Below are 20,003 nucleotides of genomic sequence, written 5' to 3'. Positions count from 1 at the left end.
TCCAAAATGACTGTCTGACTTCAATAGCATTTGCATCGGCAATGGAAATGGCTGAGTGGCAGAGTTTAATTGGACCTAAGTTATTGCGCAAATGCCCTCCGAACTGACATCAGCTCTGAACGAATGCACATGCAAGGCTTTCAAGCTCTCGTTTCGGCACTGCAGTGCTACATTGCAACATCGCAACATCTCACGAGGCAACACGGATCTTCGTGTCCTTCAGCTGTTCATCACAGAAGGAACTTTGCCGTGGTCGTTGAATGCGGGAAGAAAACACCCCTTCCAAGGAGTTCCCTGTGCAGAGGGGTGAACGGCAGATCCTCGATGCACTGCTCACGTGTAAAGGTGACACCCAGATTTAAACTGGGGACCTCTTGATTTGCAGTCAAATGCTCTACCACTGAGCTACACCCCCCATGGGCCCAACGCACTGCATGTTCACACTTTGCACATACTACAGTGACAATTGTCTAAAACACCTCTCTTGTCTGCGCCTTTCAACAGTTTACGTGCAGCAGAGATGTTTTGTATGTGAAACCTATTTCCAAAATGACTGTCTGACTTCAATAGCATTTGCATCGGCAATGGAAATGGCTGAGTGGCAGAGTTTAAATGGATGTAAGTTATTGCGCAAATGCCCTCCGAACTGACATCAGCTCTAAACGAATGCACGTGCAAGGCTTTCAAGCTCTCGTTTCGGCACTGCAGTGCTACATTGCAACATCTCATGACGCAACACGGATCTTCGTGTCCTTCAGCTGTTCATCACAGAAGGAACTTTGCCGTGGTCGTTGAATGCGGGAAGAAAACACCCCTTCCACGGTGTTCCCTGTGCAGAGGGGTGAACGGCAGATCCTCGATGCACTGCTCACGTGTAAAGGGGGCACCCAGATTTGAACTGAGGACCTCTTGATCTGCAGTCAAATGCTCTACCACTGAGCTACACCCCCCATGTGCCCAACGCACTGCATGTTCACACTTTCCACATACTACAGTGACAATTGTCGAAAACACCTCTCTTGTCTGCGCGTTCCAACAGTTTACGTGCAGCAGAGATGTTTTGTATGTGAAACCTATTTCCAAAATGACTGTCTGACTTCAATAGCATTTGCATCGGCAATGGAAATGGCTGAGTGGCAGAGTTTAAATGGACGTAAGTTATTGCGCAAATGCGCTCCGAACTGACATCAGCTCTGAACGAATGCACATTCAAGGCTTTCAAGCTCTCGTTTCGGCACTGCAGTGCTACATTGCAACATCTCACGACGCAACACGGATCTTCGTGTCCTTCAGCTGTTCATCACAGAAGGAACTTTGCCGTGGTCGTTGAATGCGGGAAGAAAACACCCCTTCCAAGGTGTTCCCGGTGCAGAGGGGTAAACGGCAGATCCTCGATTCACTGCTCACGTGTAAAGGGGGCACCCAGATTTGAACTGGGGACCTCTTGATCTGCAGTCAAATGCTCTACCACAGAGCTACACGCCCCAGTTGGGGAACGCGCTGCATGCTCACACTTTCCACATACTACAGTGACAAATGTCTAAAACACCTCTCTTGTCTGCGCCTTTCAACAGTTTACGTGCAGCAGAGATGTTTTGTATGTGAAACCTATTTCCAAAATGACTGTCTGACTTGAATAGCATTTGCATCGGCAATGGAAATGGCTGAGTGGCAGAGTTTAAATGGACGTAAGTTATTGCGCAAATGCCCTCCGAACTGACATCAGCTCTGAACGAATGCACATGCAAGGCTTTCAAGCTCTGGTTTCGGCACTGCCGTGCTACATTGCAACATCTCACGAGGCAACACGGATCTTCGTGTCCTTCAGCTGTTCATCACAGAAGGAACTTTGCCGTGGTCGTTGAATGCGGGAAGAAAACACCCCTTCCCAGGTGTTCCCTGTGCAGAGAAGTAAACGGCAGATCCTCGATGCACTGCTCACGTGTAAAGGGGGCACCCAGATTTGAACTGGGGACCTCTTGATCTGCAGTCAAATGCTCTACCACTGAGCTACACCCCCCATGTGCCCAACGCACTGCATGTTCACACTTTCCACATACTACAGTGACAATTGTCTAAAACACCTCTCTTGTCTGCGCCTTTCAACAGTTTACGTGCAGCAGAGATGTTTTGTATGTGAAACCTATTTCCAAAATGACTGTCTGACTTCAATAGCATTTGCATCGGCAGTGGAAATGGCTGAGTGGCAGAGTTTAAATGGATGTAAATTATTGCGCAAATGCCCTCCGAACTGACATCAGCTCTGAACGAATGCACATGCAAGGCTTTCAAGCTCTCGTTTCGGCACTGCAGTGCTACATTGCAACATCTCACGACGCAACACGGATCTTCGTGTCCTTCAGCTGTTCATCACAGAAGGAACTTTGCCGTGGTCGTTGAATGCGGGAAGAAAACACCCCTTCCAAGGTGTTCCCTGTGCAGAGGGGTAAACGGCAGATCCTCGATGCACTGCTCACGTGTAAAGGTGGCACCCAGATTTGAACTGAGGACCTCTTGATCTGCAGTCAAATGCTCTACCACTTGGCTACACCCCCCCCATGTGCCCAACGCACTGCATGTTCACACTTTCCACATACTACAGTGACAATTGTCTAAAACACCTCTCTTGTCTGCGCCTTTCAACAGTTTACGTGCAGCAGAGATGTTTTGTATGTGAAACCTATTTCCAAAATGACTGTCTGACTTCAATAGCATTTGCATCGGCAATGGAAATGGCTGAGTGGCAGAGTTTAATTGGACGTAAGTTATTGCGCAAATGCCCTACGAACTGACATCAGCTCTGAACGAATGCACATGCAAGGCTTTCAAGCTCTCGTTTCGGCACTGCAGTGCTACATTGCAACATGCAACATCTCACGAGGCAACACGGATCTTCGTGTCCTTCAGCTGTTCATCACAGAAGGAACTTTGCCGTGGTCGTTGAATGCGGGAAGAAAACACCCCTTCCAAGGAGTTCCCGGTGCAGAGGGGCGAACGGCAGATCCTCGATGCACTGCTCACGTGTAAAGGGGGCACCCAGATTTGAACTGGGGACCTCTTGATCTGCAGTCAAATGCTCTACCACTGAGCTACACCCCCCAGGTGCCCAACGCACTGCATGTTCACACTTTCCACATACTACAGTGACAATTGTCGAAAACACCTCTCTTGTCTGCGCGTTCCAACAGTTTACGTGCAGCAGAGATGTTTTGTATGTGAAACCTATTTCCAAAATGACTGTCTGACTTCAATAGCATTTGCATCGGCAATGGAAATGGCTGAGTGGCAGAGTTTAAATGGACGTAAGTTATTGCGCAAATGCGCTCCGAACTGACATCAGCTCTGAACGAATGCACATGCAAGGCTTTCAAGCTCTCGTTTCGGCACTGCAGTGCTACATTGCAACATCTCACGACGCAACACGGATCTTCGAGTCCTTCAGCTGTTCATCACAGAAGGAACTTTGCCGTGGTCGTTGAATGCGGGAAGAAAACACCCCTTCCCAGGTGTTCCCTGTGCAGAGGGGTAAACGGCAGATCCTCGATGCACTGCTCACGTGTAAAGGGGGCACCCAGATTTGAACTGGGGACCTCTTGATCTGCAGTCAAATGCTCTACCACTGAGCTACACCCCCCAGGCGGAAAACACGTTGCATGCTCACACTTTCCACATACTACAGTGACAATTGTCTAAAACACCTCTCTTGTCTGCGCCTTTCAACAGTTTACGTGCAGCAGAGATGTTTTGTATGTGAAACCTATTTCCAAAATGACTGTCTGACTTCAATAGCATTTGCATCGGCAATGGAAATGGCTGAGTGGCAGAGTTTAATTGGACCTAAGTTATTGCGCAAATGCCCTCCGAACTGACATCAGCTCTGAACGAATGCACATGCAAGGCTTTCAAGCTCTCGTTTCGGCACTGCAGTGCTACATTGCAACATCGCAACATCTCACGAGGCAACACGGATCTTCGTGTCCTTCAGCTGTTCATCACAGAAGGAACTTTGCCGTGGTCGTTGAATGCGGGAAGAAAACACCCCTTCCAAGGTGTTCCCGGTGCAGAGGGGTGAACGGCAGATCCTCGATGCACTGCTCACGTGTAAAGGGGGCACCCAGATTTGAACTGGGGACCTCTTGATCTGCAGTCAAATGCTCTACCACTGAGCTACACCCCCCATGTGCCCAACGCACTGCATGTTCACACTTTCCACATACTACAGTGACAATTGTCTAAAACACCTCTCTTGTCGGCGCCTTTCAACAGTTTACGTGCAGCAGAGATGTTTTGTATGTGAAACCTATTTCCAAAATGACTGTCTGACTTCAATAGCATTTGCATCGGCAATGGAAATGGCTGAGTGGCAGAGTTTAATTGGACGTAAGTTATTGCGCAAATGCCCTCCGAACTGACATCAGCTCTGAACGAATGCACATGCAAGGCTTTCAAGCTCTCGTTTCGGCACTGCAGTGCTACATTGCAACATCTCACGAGGCAACACGGATCTTCGTGTCCTTCAGCTGTTCATCACAGAAGGAACTTTGCCGTGGTCGTTGAATGCGGGAAGAAAACACCCCTTCCAAGGAGTTCCCGGTGCAGAGGGGTGAACGGCAGATCCTCGGTGCACTGCTCACGTGTAAAGGGGGCACCCAGATTTAAACTGGGGACTTCTTGATTTGCAGTCAAATGCTCTACCACTGAGCTACACCCCCCCATGGGCCCAACGCACTGCATGTTCACACTTTGCACATACTACAGTGACAATTGTCTTAAACACCTCTCTTGTCTGCGCCTTTCAACAGTTTACGTGCAGCAGAGATGTTTTGTATGTGAAACCTATTTCCAATATGACTGTCTGACTTCAATAGCATTTGCATCGGCAATGGAAATGGCTGAGTGGCAGAGTTTAAATGGACGTAAGTTATTGCGCAAATGCCCGCCGAACTGACATCAGCTCTGAACGAATGCACATGCTAGGCTTTCAAGCTCTGGTTTCGGCACTGCCGTGCTACATTGCAACATCTCACGAGGCAACACGGATCTTCGTGTCCTTCAGCTGTTCATCACAGAAGGAACTTTGCCGGGGTCGTTGAATGCGGGAAGAAAACACCCCTTCCCAGGTGTTCCCTGTGCAGAGGGGTAAACGGCAGATCCTCGATGCACTGCTCACGTGTAAAGGGGGCACCCAGATTTGAACTGGGGACCTCTTGATCTGCAGTCAAATGCTCCACCACTGAGCTACACCCCCCATGTGCCCAACGCACTGCATGTTCACACTTTCCACATACTACAGTGACAATTGTCTAAAACACCTCTCTTGTCTGCGCCTTTCAACAGTTTACGTGCAGCAGAGATGTTTTGTATGTGAAACCTATTTCCAAAATGACTGTCTGACTTGAATAGCATTTGCATCGGCAATGGAAATGGCTGAGTGGCAGAGTTTAAATGGACGTAAGTTATTGCGCAAATGCCCTACGAACTGACATCAGCTCTGAACGAATGCACATGCAAGGCTTTCAAGCTCTCGTTTCGGCACTGCAGTGCTACATCGCAACATCTCACGAGGCAACACGGATCTTCGTGTCCTTCAGCTGTTCATCACAGAAGGAACTTTGCCGTGGTCGTTGAATGCGGGAAGAAAACACCCCTTCCAAGGTGTTCCCTGTGCAGAGGGGAAAACGGCAGATCCTCGATGCACTGCTCACGTGTAAAGGGGGCACCCAGATTTGAACTGAGGACCTCTTGATCTGCAGTCAAATGCTCTACCACTTGGCTACACCCCCCCCATGTGCCCAAGGCACGGCATGTTCACACTTTCCACATACTACAGTGACAATTGTCGAAAACACCTCTCTTGTCTGCGCGTTCCAACAGTTTACGTGCAGCAGAGATGTTTTGTATGTGAAACCTATTTCCAAAATGACTGTCTGACTTCAATAGCATTTGCATCGGCAATGGAAATGGCTGAGTGGCAGAGTTTAAATGGACGTAAGTTATTGCGCAAATGCGCTCCGAACTGACATCAGCTCTGAACGAATGCACATGCAAGGCTTTCAAGCTCTCGTTTCGGCACTGCAGTGCTACATTGCAACATCTCACGAGGCAACACGGATCTTCGTGTCCTTCAGCTGTTCATCACAGAAGGAACTTTGCCGTGGTCGTTGAATGCGGGAAGAAAACACCCCTTCCAAGGTGTTCCCGGTGCAGAGGGGTAAACGGCAGATCCTCGATTCACTGCTCACGTGTAAAGGGGGCACCCAGATTTGAACTGGGGACCTCTTGATCTGCAGTCAAATGCTCTACCACTGAGCTACACCCCCCATGTGCCCAACGCACTGCATGTTCACACTTTCCACATACTACAGTGACAAATGTCTAAAACACCTCTCTTGTCTGCGCCTTTCAACAGTTTACGTGCAGCAGAGATGTTTTGTATGTGAAACCTATTTCCAAAATGACTGTCTGACTTGAATAGCATTTGCATCGGCAATGGAAATGGCTGAGTGGCAGAGTTTAAATGGACGTAAGTTATTGCGCAAATGCCCTCCGAACTGACATCAGCTCTGAACGAATGCACATGCAAGGCTTTCAAGCTCTGGTTTCGGCACTGCCGTGCTACATTGCAACATCTCACGACGCAACACGGATCTTCGTGTCCTTCAGCTGTTCATCACAGAAGGAACTTTGCCGTGGTCGTTGAATGCGGGAAGAAAACACCCCTTCCAAGGTGTTCCCTGTGCAGAGGGGTAAACGGCAGATCCTCGATGCACTGCTCACGTGTAAAGGTGGCACCCAGATTTGAACTGAGGACCTCTTGATCTGCAGTCAAATGCTCTACCACTTGGCTACACCCCCCCATGTGCCCAACGCACTGCATGTTCACACTTTCCACATACTACAGTGACAATTGTCTAAAACACCTCTCTTGTCTGCGCCTTTCAACAGTTTACGTGCAGCAGAGATGTTTTGTATGTGAAACCTATTTCCAAAATGACTGTCTGACTTCAATAGCATTTGCATCGGCAATGGAAATGGCTGAGTGGCAGAGTTTAAATGGACGTAAGTTATTGCGCAAATGCCCTACGAACTGACATCAGCTCTGAACGAATGCACATGCAAGGCTTTCAAGCTCTCGTTTCGGCACTGCAGTGCTACATTGCAACATCTCACGAGGCAACACGGATCTTCGTGTCCTTCAGCTGTTCATCACAGAAGGAACTTTGCCGTGGTCGTTGAATGCGGGAAGAAAACACCCCTTCCAAGGTGTTCCCGGTGCAGAGGGGTAAACGGCAGATCCTCGATGCACTGCTCACGTGTAAAGGGGGCACCCAGATTTGAACTGGGGACCTCTTGATCTGCAGTCAAATGCTCTACCACTGAGCTACACCCCCCATGTGCCCAACGCACTGCATGTTCACACTTTCCACATACTACAGTGACAATTGTCTAAAACACCTCTCTTGTCTGCGCCTTTCAACAGTTTACGTGCAGCAGAGATGTTTTGTATGTGAAACCTATTTCCAAAATGACTGTCTGACTTCAATAGCATTTGCATCGGCAATGGAAATGGCTGAGTGGCAGAGTTTAAATGGACGTAAGTTATTGCGCAAATGCCCTCCGAACTGACATCAGCTCTGAACGAATGCACATGCAAGGCTTTCAAGCTCTCGGTTTCGGCACTGCAGTGCTACATTGCAACATCTCACGAGGCAACACGGATCTTCGTGTCCTTCAGCTGTTCATCACAGAAGGAACTTTGCCGTGGTCGTTGAATGCGGGAAGAAAACACCCCTTCCCAGGTGTTCCCTGTGCAGAGGGTAAACGGCAGATCCTCGATGCACTGCTCACGTGTAAAGGGGGCACCCAGATTTGAACTGGGGACCTCTTGATCTGCAGTCAAATGCTCTACCACTGAGCTACACCCCCCATGTGCCCAACGCACTGCATGTTCACACTTTCCACATACTACAGTGACAATTGTCTAAAACACCTCTCTTGTCTGCGCCTTTCAACAGTTTACGTGCAGCAGAGATGTTTTGTATGTGAAACCTATTTCCAAAATGACTGTCTGACTTCAATAGCATTTGCATCGGCAATGGAAATGGCTGAGTGGCAGAGTTTAATGGACGTAAGTTATTGCGCAAATGCCCTACGAACTGACATCAGCTCTGAACGAATGCACATGCAAGGCTTTCAAGCTCTCGTTTCGGCACTGCAGTGCTACATTGCAACATCTCACGAGGCAACACGGATCTTCGTGTCCTTCAGCTGTTCATCACAGAAGGAACTTTGCCGTGGTCGTTGAATGCGGGAAGAAAACACCCCTTCCAAGGAGTTCCCGGTGCAGAGGGGTAAACGGCAGATCCTCGATGCACTGCTCACGTGTAAAGGGGGCACCCAGATTTGAACTGGGGACCTCTTGATCTGCAGTCAAATGCTCTACCACTGAGCTACACCCCCCAGGTGCCCAACGCACTGCATGTTCACACTTTCCACATACTACAGTGACAATTGTCTAAAACACCTCTCTTGTCTGCGCTTTCAACAGTTTACGTGCAGCAGAGATGTTTTGTATGTGAAACCTATTTCCAAAATGACTGTCTGACTTCAATAGCATTTGCATCGGCAATGGAAATGGCTGAGTGGCAGAGTTTAATTGGACGTAAGTTATTGCGCAAATGCGCTCCGAACTGACATCAGCTCTGAACGAATGCACATGCAAGGCTTTCAAGCTCTCGTTTCGGCACTGCAGTGCTACATTGCAACATCTCACGAGGCAACACGGATCTTCGTGTCCTTCAGCTGTTCATCACAGAAGGAACTTTGCCGTGGTCGTTGAATGCGGGAAGAAAACACCCCTTCCAAGGAGTTCCCGGTGCAGAGGGGTGAACGGCAGATCCTCGATGCACTGCTCACGTGTAAAGGGGGCACCCAGATTTAAACTGGGGACCTCTTGATCTGCAGTCAAATGCTCTACCACTGAGCTACACCCCCCCATGTGCCCAACGCACTGCATGTTCACACTTTCCACATACTACAGTGACAATTGTCTAAAACACCTCTCTTGTCTGCGCCTTTCAACAGTTTACGTGCAGCAGAGATGTTTTGTATGTGAAACCTATTTCCAAAATGACTGTCTGACTTCAATAGCATTTGCATCGGCAATGGAAATGGCTGAGTGGCAGAGTTTAAATGGACGTAAGTTATTGCGCAAATGCCCTCCGAACTGACATCAGCTCTGAACGAATGCACATGCAAGGCTTTCAAGCTCTCGTTTCGGCACTGCAGTGCTACATTGCAACATCTCATGACGCAACACGGATCTTCGTGTCCTTCAGCTGTTCATCACAGAAGGAACTTTGCCGTGGTCGTTGAATGCGGGAAGAAAACACCCCTTCCAAGGTGTTCCCGGTGCAGAGGGGTAAACGGCAGATCCTCGATGCACTGCTCACGTGTAAAGGGGGCACCCAGATTTGAACTGGGGACCTCTTGATCTGCAGTCAAATGCTCTACCACTGAGCTACACCCCCCCCATGTGCCCAACGCACTGCATGTTCACACTTTCCACATACTACAGTGACAATTGTCGAAAACACCTCTCTTGTCTGCGCTTTCAACAGTTTACGTGCAGCAGAGATGTTTTGTATGTGAAACCTATTTCCAAAATGACTGTCTGACTTCAATAGCATTTGCATCGGCAATGGAAATGGCTGAGTGGCAGAGTTTAAATGGACGTAAGTTATTGCGCAAATGCCCTCCGAACTGACATCAGCTCTGAACGAATGCACATGCAAGGCTTTCAAGCTCTCGTTTCGGCACTGCAGTGCTACATTGCAACATCTCACGAGGCAACACGGATCTTCGTGTCCTTCAGCTGTTCATCACAGAAGGAACTTTGCCGTGGTCGTTGAATGCGGGAAGAAAACACCCCTTCCAAGGTGTTCCCGGTGCAGAGGGGTGAACGGCAGATCCTCGATGCACTGCTCACGTGTAAAGGGGGCACCCAGATTTGAACTGGGACCTCTTGATCTGCAGTCAAATGCTCTACCACTGAGCTACACCCCCCATGGGCCCAACGCACTGCATGTTCACACTTTCCACATACTACAGTGACAATTGTCTAAAACACCTCTCTTGTCTGCGCCTTTCAACAGTTTACGTGCAGCAGAGATGTTTTGTATGTGAAACCTATTTCCAAAATGACTGTCTGACTTGAATAGCATTTGCATCGGCAATGGAAATGGCTGAGTGGCAGAGTTTAAATGGACGTAAGTTATTGCGCAAATGCCCTCCGAACTGACATCAGCTCTGAACGAATGCACATGCAAGGCTTTCAAGCTCTGGTTTCGGCACTGCCGTGCTACATTGCAACATCTCACGAGGCAACACGGATCTTCGTGTCCTTCAGCTGTTCATCACAGAAGGAACTTTGCCGTGGTCGTTGAATGCGGGAAGAAAACACCCCTTCCCAGGTGTTCCCTGTGCAGAGGGGTAAACGGCAGATCCTCGATGCACTGCTCACGTGTAAAGGGGCACCCAGATTTGAACTGGGGACCTCTTGATCTGCAGTCAAATGCTCTACCACTGAGCTACACACCCCCCATGTGCCCAATGCACTGCATGTTCACACTTTCCACATACTACAGTGACAATTGTCTAAAACACCTCTCTTGTCTGCGCCTTTCAACAGTTTACGTGCAGCAGAGATGTTTTGTATGTGAAACCTATTTCCAAAATGACTGTCTGACTTCAATAGCATTTGCATCGGCAGTGGAAATGGCTGAGTGGCAGAGTTTAATTGGACGTAAGTTATTGCGCAAATGCCCTCCGAACTGACATCAGCTCTGAACGAATGCACATGCAAGGCTTTCAAGCTCTCGTTTCGGCACTGCAGTGCTACATTGCAACATCTCACGACGCAACACGGATCTTCGTGTCCTTCAGCTGTTCATCACAGAAGGAACTTTGCCGTGGTCGTTGAATGCGGGAAGAAAACACCCCTTCCAAGGTGTTCCCTGTGCAGAGGGGTAAACGGCAGATCCTCGATGCACTGCTCACGTGTAAAGGTGGCACCCAGATTTGAACTGAGGACCTCTTGATCTGCAGTCAAATGCTCTACCACTGAGCTACACCCCCCATGTGCCCAACGCACTGCATGTTCACACTTTCCACATACTACAGTGACAATTGTCTAAAACACCTCTCTTGTCTGCGCCTTTCAACAGTTTACGTGCAGCAGAGATGTTTTGTATGTGAAACCTATTTCCAAAATGACTGTCTGACTTCAATAGCATTTGCATCGGCAATGGAAATGGCTGAGTGGCAGAGTTTAATTGGACGTAAGTTATTGCGCAAATGCCCTACGAACTGACATCAGCTCTGAACGAATGCACATGCAAGGCTTTCAAGCTCTCGTTTCGGCACTGCAGTGCTACATTGCAACATCTCACGAGGCAACACGGATCTTCGTGTCCTTCAGCTGTTCATCACAGAAGGAACTTTGCCGTGGTCGTTGAATGCGGGAAGAAAACACCCCTTCCAAGGTGTTCCCGGTGCAGAGGGGTGAACGGCAGATCCTCGATGCACTGCTCACGTGTAAAGGGGGCACCCAGATTTGAACTGGGGACCTCTTGATCTGCAGTCAAATGCTCTACCACTGAGCTACACCCCCCAGGTGCCCAACGCACTGCATGTTCACACTTTCCACATACTACAGTGACAATTGTCGAAAACACCTCTCTTGTCTGCGCGTTCCAACAGTTTACGTGCAGCAGAGATGTTTTGTATGTGAAACCTATTTCCAAAAATGACTGTCTGACTTCAATAGCATTTGCATCGGCAATGGAAATGGCTGAGTGGCAGAGTTTAAATGGACGTAAGTTATTGCGCAAATGCCCTCCGAACTGACATCAGCTCTGAACGAATGCACATGCAAGGCTTTCAAGCTCTCGTTTCGGCACTGCAGTGCTACATTGCAACATCTCACGAGGCAACACGGATCTTCGTGTCCTTCAGCTGTTCATCACAGAAGGAACTTTGCCGTGGTCGTTGAATGCGGGAAGAAAACACCCCTTCCAAGGTGTTCCCGGTGCAGAGGGGTGAACGGCAGATCCTCGATGCACTGCTCACGTGTAAAGGGGGCACCCAGATTTGAACTGGGGACCTCTTGATCTGCAGTCAAATGCTCTACCACTGAGCTACACCCCCCATGGGCCCAACGCACTGCATGTTCACACTTTCACATACTACAGTGACAATTGTCTAAAACACCTCTCTTGTCTGCGCCTTTCAACAGTTTACGTGCAGCAGAGATGTTTTGTATGTGAAACCTATTTCCAAAATGACTGTCTGACTTCAATAGCATTTGCATCGGCAATGGAAATGGCTGAGTGGCAGAGTTTAAATGGACGTAAGTTATTGCGCAAATGCCCTCCGAACTGACATCAGCTCTGAACGAATGCACATGCAAGGCTTTCAAGCTCTCGTTTCGGCACTGCAGTGCTACATTGCAACATCTCACGAGGCAACACGGATCTTCGTGTCCTTCAGCTGTTCATCACAGAAGGAACTTTGCCGTGGTCGTTGAATGCGGGAAGAAAACACCCCTTCCAAGGTGTTCCCTGTGCAGAGGGGTAAACGGCAGATCCTCGATGCACTGCTCACGTGTAAAGGGGGCACCCAGATTTGAACTGGGGACCTCTTGATCTGCAGTCAAATGCTCTACCACTGAGCTACACCCCCCATGGGCCCAACGCACTGCATGTTCACACTTTCCACATACTACAGTGACAATTGTCTAAAACACCTCTCTTGTCTGCGCCTTTCAACAGTTTACGTGCAGCAGAGATGTTTTGTATGTGAAACCTATTTCCAAAATGACTGTCTGACTTCAATAGCATTTGCATCGGCAATGGAAATGGCTGAGTGGCAGAGTTTAATTGGACGTAAGTTATTGCGCAAATGCCCTCCGAACTGACATCAGCTCTGAACGAATGCACATGCAAGGCTTTCAAGCTCTCGTTTCGGCACTGCAGTGCTACATTGCAACATCTCACGAGGCAACACGGATCTTCGTGTCCTTCAGCTGTTCATCACAGAAGGAACTTTGCCGTGGTCGTTGAATGCGGGAAGAAAACACCCCTTCCAAGGTGTTCCCGGTGCAGAGGGGTAAACGGCAGATCCTCGATGCACTGCTCACGTGTAAAGGGGGCACCCAGATTTGAACTGGGGACCTCTTGATCTGCAGTCAAATGCTCTACCACTGAGCTACACCCCCCCAGGTGCCCAACGCACTGCATGTTCACACTTTCCACATACTACAGTGACAATTGTCTAAAACACCTCTCTTGTCTGCGCCTTTCAACAGTTTACGTGCAGCAGAGATGTTTTGTATGTGAAACCTATTTCCAAAATGACTGTCTGACTTCAATAGCATTTGCATCGGCAATGGAAATGGCTGAGTGGCAGAGTTTAAATGGACGTAAGTTATTGCGCAAATGCCCTCCGAACTGACATCAGCTCTGAACGAATGCACATGCAAGGCTTTCAAGCTCTCGTTTCGGCACTGCAGTGCTACATTGCAACATCTCACGAGGCAACACGGATCTTCGTGTCCTTCAGCTGTTCATCACAGAAGGAACTTTGCCGTGGTCGTTGAATGCGGGAAGAAAACACCCCTTCCAAGGTGTTCCCGGTGCAGAGGGGTGAACGGCAGATCCTCGATGCACTGCTCACGTGTAAAGGGGGCACCCAGATTTGAACTGGGGACCTCTTGATCTGCAGTCAAATGCTCTACCACTGAGCTACACCCCCCATGGGCCCAACGCACTGCATGTTCACACTTTCCACATACTACAGTGACAATTGTCTAAAACACCTCTCTTGTCTGCGCCTTTCAACAGTTTACGTGCAGCAGAGATGTTTTGTATGTGAAACCTATTTCCAAAATGACTGTCTGACTTCAATAGCATTTGCATCGGCAATGGAAATGGCTGAGTGGCAGAGTTTAAATGGACGTAAGTTATTGCGCAAATGCCCTCCGAACTGACATCAGCTCTGAACGAATGCACATGCAAGGCTTTCAAGCTCTCGTTTCGGCACTGCAGTGCTACATTGCAACATCTCACGAGGCAACACGGATCTTCGTGTCCTTCAGCTGTTCATCACAGAAGGAACTTTGCCGTGGTCGTTGAATGCGGGAAGAAAACACCCCTTCCAAGGAGTTCCCGGTGCAGAGGGGTGAACGGCAGATCCTCGATGCACTGCTCACGTGTAAAGGGGGCACCCAGATTTAAACTGGGGACCTCTTGATCTGCAGTCAAATGCTCTACCACTGAGCTACACCCCCCCATGTGCCCAACGCACTGCATGTTCACACTTTCCACATACTACAGTGACAATTGTCTAAAACACCTCTCTTGTCTGCGCCTTTCAACAGTTTACGTGCAGCAGAGATGTTTTGTATGTGAAACCTATTTCCAAAATGACTGTCTGACTTCAATAGCATTTGCATCGGCAATGGAAATGGCTGAGTGGCAGAGTTTAAATGGACGTAAGTTATTGCGCAAATGCCCTCCGAACTGACATCAGCTCTGAACGAATGCACATGCAAGGCTTTCAAGCTCTCGTTTCGGCACTGCCGTGCTACATTGCAACATCTCACGAGGCAACACGGATCTTCGTGTCCTTCAGCTGTTCATCACAGAAGGAACTTTGCCGTGGTCGTTGAATGCGGGAAGAAAACACCCCTTCCAGGTGTTCCCTGTGCAGAGGGGTAAACGGCAGATCCTCGATGCACTGCTCACGTGTAAAGGGGGCACCCAGATTTGAACTGGGGACCTCTTGATCTGCAGTCAAATGCTCTACCACTGAGCTACACCCCCCCATGTGCCCAACGCACTGCATGTTCACACTTTCCACATACTACAGTGACAATTGTCTAAAACACCTCTCTTGTCTGCGCCTTTCAACAGTTTACGTGCAGCAGAGATGTTTTGTATGTGAAACCTATTTCCAAAATGACTGTCTGACTTCAATAGCATTTGCATCGGCAATGGAAATGGCTGAGTGGCAGAGTTTAATTGGACGTAAGTTATTGCGCAAATGCCCTCCGAACTGACATCAGCTCTGAACGAATGCACATGCAAGGCTTTCAAGCTCTCGTTTCGGCACTGCAGTGCTACATTGCAACATGCAACATCTCACGAGGCAACACGGATCTTCGTGTCCTTCAGCTGTTCATCACAGAAGGAACTTTGCCGTGGTCGTTGAATGCGGGAAGAAAACACCCCTTCCAAGGTGTTCCCGGTGCAGAGGGGTAAACGGCAGATCCTCGATGCACTGCTCACGTGTAAAGGGGGCACCCAGATTTGAACTGGGGACCTCTTGATCTGCAGTCAAATGCTCTACCACTGAGCTACACCCCCCATGGGCCCAACGCACTGCATGTTACACTTTCCACATACTACAGTGACAATTGTCTAAAACACCTCTCTTGTCTGCGCCTTTCAACAGTTTACGTGCAGCAGAGATGTTTTGTATGTGAAACCTATTTCCAAAATGACTGTCTGACTTCAATAGCATTTGCATCGGCAATGGAAATGGCTGAGTGGCAGAGTTTAAATGGACGTAAGTTATTGCGCAAATGCCCTCCGAACTGACATCAGCTCTGAACGAATGCACATGCAAGGCTTTCAAGCTCTCGTTTCGGCACTGCAGTGCTACATTGCAACATCTCACGAGGCAACACGGATCTTCGTGTCCTTCAGCTGTTCATCACAGAAGGAACTTTGCCGTGGTCGTTGAATGCGGGAAGAAAACACCCCTTCCAAGGTGTTCCCTGTGCAGAGGGGTAAACGGCAGATCCTCGATGCACTGCTCACGTGTAAAGGGGCACCCAGATTTGAACTGGGGACCTCTTGATCTGCAGTCAAATGCTCTACCACTGAGCTACACCCCCCATGTGCCCAACGCACTGCATGTTCACACTTTCCACATACTACAGTGACAATTGTCTAAAACACCTCTCTTGTCTGCGCCTTTCAACAGTTTACGTGCAGCAGAGATGTTTTGTATGTGAAACCTATTTCCAAAATGACTGTCTGACTTCAATAGCATTTGCATCGGCAATGGAAATGGCTGAGTGGCAGAGTTTAATTGGACGTAAGTTATTGCGCAAATGCCCTCCGAACTGACATCAGCTCTGAACGAATGCACATGCAAGGCTTTCAAGCTCTCGTTTCGGCACTGCAGTGCTACATTGCAACATCTCACGAGGCAACACGGATCTTCGTGTCCTTCAGCTGTTCATCACAGAAGGAACTTTGCCGTGGTCGTTGAATGCGGGAAGAAAACACCCCTTCCAAGGTGTTCCCGGTGCAGAGGGGTAAACGGCAGATCCTCGATGCACTGCTCACGTGTAAAGGGGGCACCCAGATTTGAACTGGGGACCTCTTGATCTGCAGTCAAATGCTCTACCACTGAGCTACACCCCCCATGTGCCCAACGCACTGCATGTTCACACTTTCCACATACTACAGTGACAATTGTCTAAAACACCTCTCTTGTCTGCGCCTTTCAACAGTTTACGTGCAGCAGAGATGTTTTGTATGTGAAACCTATTTCCAAAATGACTGTCTGACTTCAATAGCATTTGCATCGGCAATGGAAATGGCTGAGTGGCAGAGTTTAATTGGACGTAAGTTATTGCGCAAATGCCCTCCGAACTGACATCAGCTCTGAACGAATGCACATGCAAGGCTTTCAAGCTCTCGTTTCGGCACTGCAGTGCTACATTGCAACATGCAACATCTCACGAGGCAACACGGATCTTCGTGTCCTTCAGCTGTTCATCACAGAAGGAACTTTGCCGTGGTCGTTGAATGCGGGAAGAAAACACCCCTTCCACAGAGTTCCCGGTGCAGAGGGGTGAACGGCAGATCCTCGATGCACTGCTCACGTGTAAAGGGGGCACCCAGATTTGAACTGGGGACCTCTTGATCTGCAGTCAAATGCTCTACCACTGAGCTACACCCCCCATGTGCCCAACGCACTGCATGTTCACACTTTCCACATACTACAGTGACAATTGTCTAAAACACCTCTCTTGTCTGCGCCTTTCAACAGTTTACGTGCAGCAGAGATGTTTTGTATGTGAAACCTATTTCCAAAATGACTGTCTGACTTCAATAGCATTTGCATCGGCAATGGAAATGGCTGAGTGGCAGAGTTTAAATGGACGTAAGTTATTGCGCAAATGCCCTCCGAACTGACATCAGCTCTGAACGAATGCACATGCAAGGCTTTCAAGCTCTCGTTTCGGCACTGCAGTGCTACATTGCAACATCTCACGAGGCAACACGGATCTTCGTGTCCTTCAGCTGTTCATCACAGAAGGAACTTTGCCGTGGTCGTTGAATGCGGGAAGAAAACACCCCTTCCAAGGTGTTCCCGGTGCAGAGGGGTGAACGGCAGATCCTCGATGCACTGCTCACGTGTAAAGGGGGCACCCAGATTTGAACTGGGGACCTCTTGATCTGCAGTCAAATGCTCTACCACTGAGCTACACCCCCCCATGTGCCCAACGCACTGCATGTTCACACTTTCCACATACTACAGTGACAATTGTCTAAAACACCTCTCTTGTCTGCGCCTTTCAACAGTTTACGTGCAGCAGAGATGTTTTGTATGTGAAACCTATTTCCAAAATGACTGTCTGACTTCAATAGCATTTGCATCGGCAATGGAAATGGCTGAGTGGCAGAGTTTAAATGGACGTAAGTTATTGCGCAAATGCCCTCCGAACTGACATCAGCTCTGAACGAATGCACATGCAAGGCTTTCAAGCTCTCGTTTCGGCACTGCAGTGCTACATTGCAACATCTCACGAGGCAACACGGATCTTCGTGTCCTTCAGCTGTTCATCACAGAAGGAACTTTGCCGTGGTCGTTGAATGCGGGAAGAAAACACCCCTTCCAAGGTGTTCCCGGTGCAGAGGGGTAAACGGCAGATCCTCGATGCACTGCTCACGTGTAAAGGGGGCACCCAGATTTGAACTGGGGACCTCTTGATCTGCAGTCAAATGCTCTACCACTGAGCTACACCCCCCATGTGCCCAACGCACTGCATGTTCACACTTTCCACATACTACAGTGACAATTGTCTAAAACACCTCTCTTGTCTGCGCCTTTCAACAGTTTACGTGCAGCAGAGATGTTTTGTATGTGAAACCTATTTCCAAAATGACTGTCTGACTTCAATAGCATTTGCATCGGCAATGGAAATGGCTGAGTGGCAGAGTTTAAATGGACGTAAGTTATTGCGCAAATGCCCTCCGAACTGACATCAGCTCTGAACGAATGCACATGCAAGGCTTTCAAGCTCTCGTTTCGGCACTGCAGTGCTACATTGCAACATCTCACGAGGCAACACGGATCTTCGTGTCCTTCAGCTGTTCATCACAGAAGGAACTTTGCCGTGGTCGTTGAATGCGGGAAGAAAACACCCCTTCCAAGGTGTTCCCGGTGCAGAGGGGTAAACGGCAGATCCTCGATGCACTGCTCACGTGTAAAGGGGGCACCCAGATTTGAACTGGGACCTCTTGATCTGCAGTCAAATGCTCTACCACTGAGCTACACCCCCCCATGTGCCCAACGCACTGCATGTTCACACTTTCCACATACTACAGTGACAATTGTCTAAAACACCTCTCTTGTCTGCGCCTTTCAACAGTTTACGTGCAGCAGAGATGTTTTGTATGTGAAACCTATTTCCAAAATGACTGTCTGACTTCAATAGCATTTGCATCGGCAATGGAAATGGCTGAGTGGCAGAGTTTAAATGGACGTAAGTTATTGCGCAAATGCCCTCCGAACTGACATCAGCTCTGAACGAATGCACATGCAAGGCTTTCAAGCTCTCGTTTCGGCACTGCAGTGCTACATTGCAACATCTCACGAGGCAACACGGATCTTCGTGTCCTTCAGCTGTTCATCACAGAAGGAACTTTGCCGTGGTCGTTGAATGCGGGAAGAAAACACCCCTTCCAAGGTGTTCCCGGTGCAGAGGGGTGAACGGCAGATCCTCGATGCACTGCTCACGTGTAAAGGGGGCACCCAGATTTGAACTGGGGACCTCTTGATCTGCAGTCAAATGCTCTACCACTGAGCTACACCCCCCATGTGCCCAACGCACTGCATGTTCACACTTTCCACATACTACAGTGACAATTGTCTAAAACACCTCTCTTGTCTGCGCCTTTCAACAGTTTACGTGCAGCAGAGATGTTTTGTATGTGAAACCTATTTCCAAAATGACTGTCTGACTTCAATAGCATTTGCATCGGCAATGGAAATGGCTGAGTGGCAGAGTTTAATTGGACGTAAGTTATTGCGCAAATGCCCTCCGAACTGACATCAGCTCTGAACGAATGCACATGCAAGGCTTTCAAGCTCTCGTTTCGGCACTGCAGTGCTACATTGCAACATCTCACGAGGCAACACGGATCTTCGTGTCCTTCAGCTGTTCATCACAGAAGGAACTTTGCCGTGGTCGTTGAATGCGGGAAGAAAACACCCCTTCCAAGGAGTTCCCGGTGCAGAGGGGTGAACGGCAGATCCTCGATGCACTGCTCACGTGTAAAGGTGGCACCCAGATTTGAACTGGGGACCTCTTGATCTGCAGTCAAATGCTCTACCACTGAGCTACACCCCCCATGGGCCCAACGCACTGCATGTTCACACTTTCCACATACTACAGTGACAATTGTCTAAAACACCTCTCTTGTCTGCGCCTTTCAACAGTTTACGTGCAGCAGAGATGTTTTGTATGTGAAACCTATTTCCAAAATGACTGTCTGACTTCAATAGCATTTGCATCGGCAATGGAAATGGCTGAGTGGCAGAGTTTAAATGGACGTAAGTTATTGCGCAAATGCCCTCCGAACTGACATCAGCTCTGAACGAATGCACATGCAAGGCTTTCAAGCTCTCGTTTCGGCACTGCA

The 20,003-nt window shown here is 48.8% G+C and overlaps 21 non-coding genes across 21 annotated transcripts; all 21 read right to left on the bottom strand.

Moving 5' to 3' along the window:
• Nucleotides 1-1,948: 1,948 nt before the first annotated feature.
• Nucleotides 1,949-2,020, bottom strand: trnac-gca (transfer RNA cysteine (anticodon GCA)). Its single transcript has one exon. It is a non-coding gene; the product is annotated as a tRNA-Cys (tRNA).
• Nucleotides 2,021-3,027: 1,007 nt separating this feature from the next.
• On the bottom strand, nt 3,028-3,099 carry trnac-gca (transfer RNA cysteine (anticodon GCA)). Its single transcript has one exon. It is a non-coding gene; the product is annotated as a tRNA-Cys (tRNA).
• A 463-nt stretch (nt 3,100-3,562) lies between these two features.
• Nucleotides 3,563-3,634, bottom strand: trnac-gca (transfer RNA cysteine (anticodon GCA)). The gene has a single exon. It is a non-coding gene; the product is annotated as a tRNA-Cys (tRNA).
• A 471-nt stretch (nt 3,635-4,105) lies between these two features.
• On the bottom strand, nt 4,106-4,177 carry trnac-gca (transfer RNA cysteine (anticodon GCA)). Its single transcript has one exon. It is a non-coding gene; the product is annotated as a tRNA-Cys (tRNA).
• A 2,071-nt stretch (nt 4,178-6,248) lies between these two features.
• trnac-gca (transfer RNA cysteine (anticodon GCA)) lies at nt 6,249-6,320 on the bottom strand. Its single transcript has one exon. It is a non-coding gene; the product is annotated as a tRNA-Cys (tRNA).
• A 999-nt stretch (nt 6,321-7,319) lies between these two features.
• trnac-gca (transfer RNA cysteine (anticodon GCA)) lies at nt 7,320-7,391 on the bottom strand. The gene has a single exon. It is a non-coding gene; the product is annotated as a tRNA-Cys (tRNA).
• Nucleotides 7,392-7,854: 463 nt separating this feature from the next.
• Nucleotides 7,855-7,926, bottom strand: trnac-gca (transfer RNA cysteine (anticodon GCA)). Its single transcript has one exon. It is a non-coding gene; the product is annotated as a tRNA-Cys (tRNA).
• A 462-nt stretch (nt 7,927-8,388) lies between these two features.
• trnac-gca (transfer RNA cysteine (anticodon GCA)) lies at nt 8,389-8,460 on the bottom strand. Its single transcript has one exon. It is a non-coding gene; the product is annotated as a tRNA-Cys (tRNA).
• Nucleotides 8,461-9,458: 998 nt separating this feature from the next.
• trnac-gca (transfer RNA cysteine (anticodon GCA)) lies at nt 9,459-9,530 on the bottom strand. The gene has a single exon. It is a non-coding gene; the product is annotated as a tRNA-Cys (tRNA).
• A 2,069-nt stretch (nt 9,531-11,599) lies between these two features.
• Nucleotides 11,600-11,671, bottom strand: trnac-gca (transfer RNA cysteine (anticodon GCA)). Its single transcript has one exon. It is a non-coding gene; the product is annotated as a tRNA-Cys (tRNA).
• Nucleotides 11,672-12,135: 464 nt separating this feature from the next.
• On the bottom strand, nt 12,136-12,207 carry trnac-gca (transfer RNA cysteine (anticodon GCA)). Its single transcript has one exon. It is a non-coding gene; the product is annotated as a tRNA-Cys (tRNA).
• A 462-nt stretch (nt 12,208-12,669) lies between these two features.
• On the bottom strand, nt 12,670-12,741 carry trnac-gca (transfer RNA cysteine (anticodon GCA)). The gene has a single exon. It is a non-coding gene; the product is annotated as a tRNA-Cys (tRNA).
• A 463-nt stretch (nt 12,742-13,204) lies between these two features.
• trnac-gca (transfer RNA cysteine (anticodon GCA)) lies at nt 13,205-13,276 on the bottom strand. Its single transcript has one exon. It is a non-coding gene; the product is annotated as a tRNA-Cys (tRNA).
• A 464-nt stretch (nt 13,277-13,740) lies between these two features.
• On the bottom strand, nt 13,741-13,812 carry trnac-gca (transfer RNA cysteine (anticodon GCA)). The gene has a single exon. It is a non-coding gene; the product is annotated as a tRNA-Cys (tRNA).
• Nucleotides 13,813-14,810: 998 nt separating this feature from the next.
• Nucleotides 14,811-14,882, bottom strand: trnac-gca (transfer RNA cysteine (anticodon GCA)). The gene has a single exon. It is a non-coding gene; the product is annotated as a tRNA-Cys (tRNA).
• A 471-nt stretch (nt 14,883-15,353) lies between these two features.
• On the bottom strand, nt 15,354-15,425 carry trnac-gca (transfer RNA cysteine (anticodon GCA)). Its single transcript has one exon. It is a non-coding gene; the product is annotated as a tRNA-Cys (tRNA).
• A 996-nt stretch (nt 15,426-16,421) lies between these two features.
• On the bottom strand, nt 16,422-16,493 carry trnac-gca (transfer RNA cysteine (anticodon GCA)). The gene has a single exon. It is a non-coding gene; the product is annotated as a tRNA-Cys (tRNA).
• A 470-nt stretch (nt 16,494-16,963) lies between these two features.
• Nucleotides 16,964-17,035, bottom strand: trnac-gca (transfer RNA cysteine (anticodon GCA)). The gene has a single exon. It is a non-coding gene; the product is annotated as a tRNA-Cys (tRNA).
• Nucleotides 17,036-17,498: 463 nt separating this feature from the next.
• Nucleotides 17,499-17,570, bottom strand: trnac-gca (transfer RNA cysteine (anticodon GCA)). The gene has a single exon. It is a non-coding gene; the product is annotated as a tRNA-Cys (tRNA).
• Nucleotides 17,571-18,034: 464 nt separating this feature from the next.
• Nucleotides 18,035-18,106, bottom strand: trnac-gca (transfer RNA cysteine (anticodon GCA)). Its single transcript has one exon. It is a non-coding gene; the product is annotated as a tRNA-Cys (tRNA).
• Nucleotides 18,107-19,104: 998 nt separating this feature from the next.
• On the bottom strand, nt 19,105-19,176 carry trnac-gca (transfer RNA cysteine (anticodon GCA)). The gene has a single exon. It is a non-coding gene; the product is annotated as a tRNA-Cys (tRNA).
• Nucleotides 19,177-20,003: the final 827 nt, after the last annotated feature.

This window comes from Hemiscyllium ocellatum, unplaced genomic scaffold (genome assembly GCF_020745735.1).
Source record: "Hemiscyllium ocellatum isolate sHemOce1 unplaced genomic scaffold, sHemOce1.pat.X.cur. scaffold_2417_pat_ctg1, whole genome shotgun sequence".
NCBI lineage: Eukaryota > Metazoa > Chordata > Chondrichthyes > Orectolobiformes > Hemiscylliidae > Hemiscyllium > Hemiscyllium ocellatum.
Note: the sequence above shows the minus strand (reverse complement) of the source record. Positions and strands in the feature narration are given on the sequence as shown.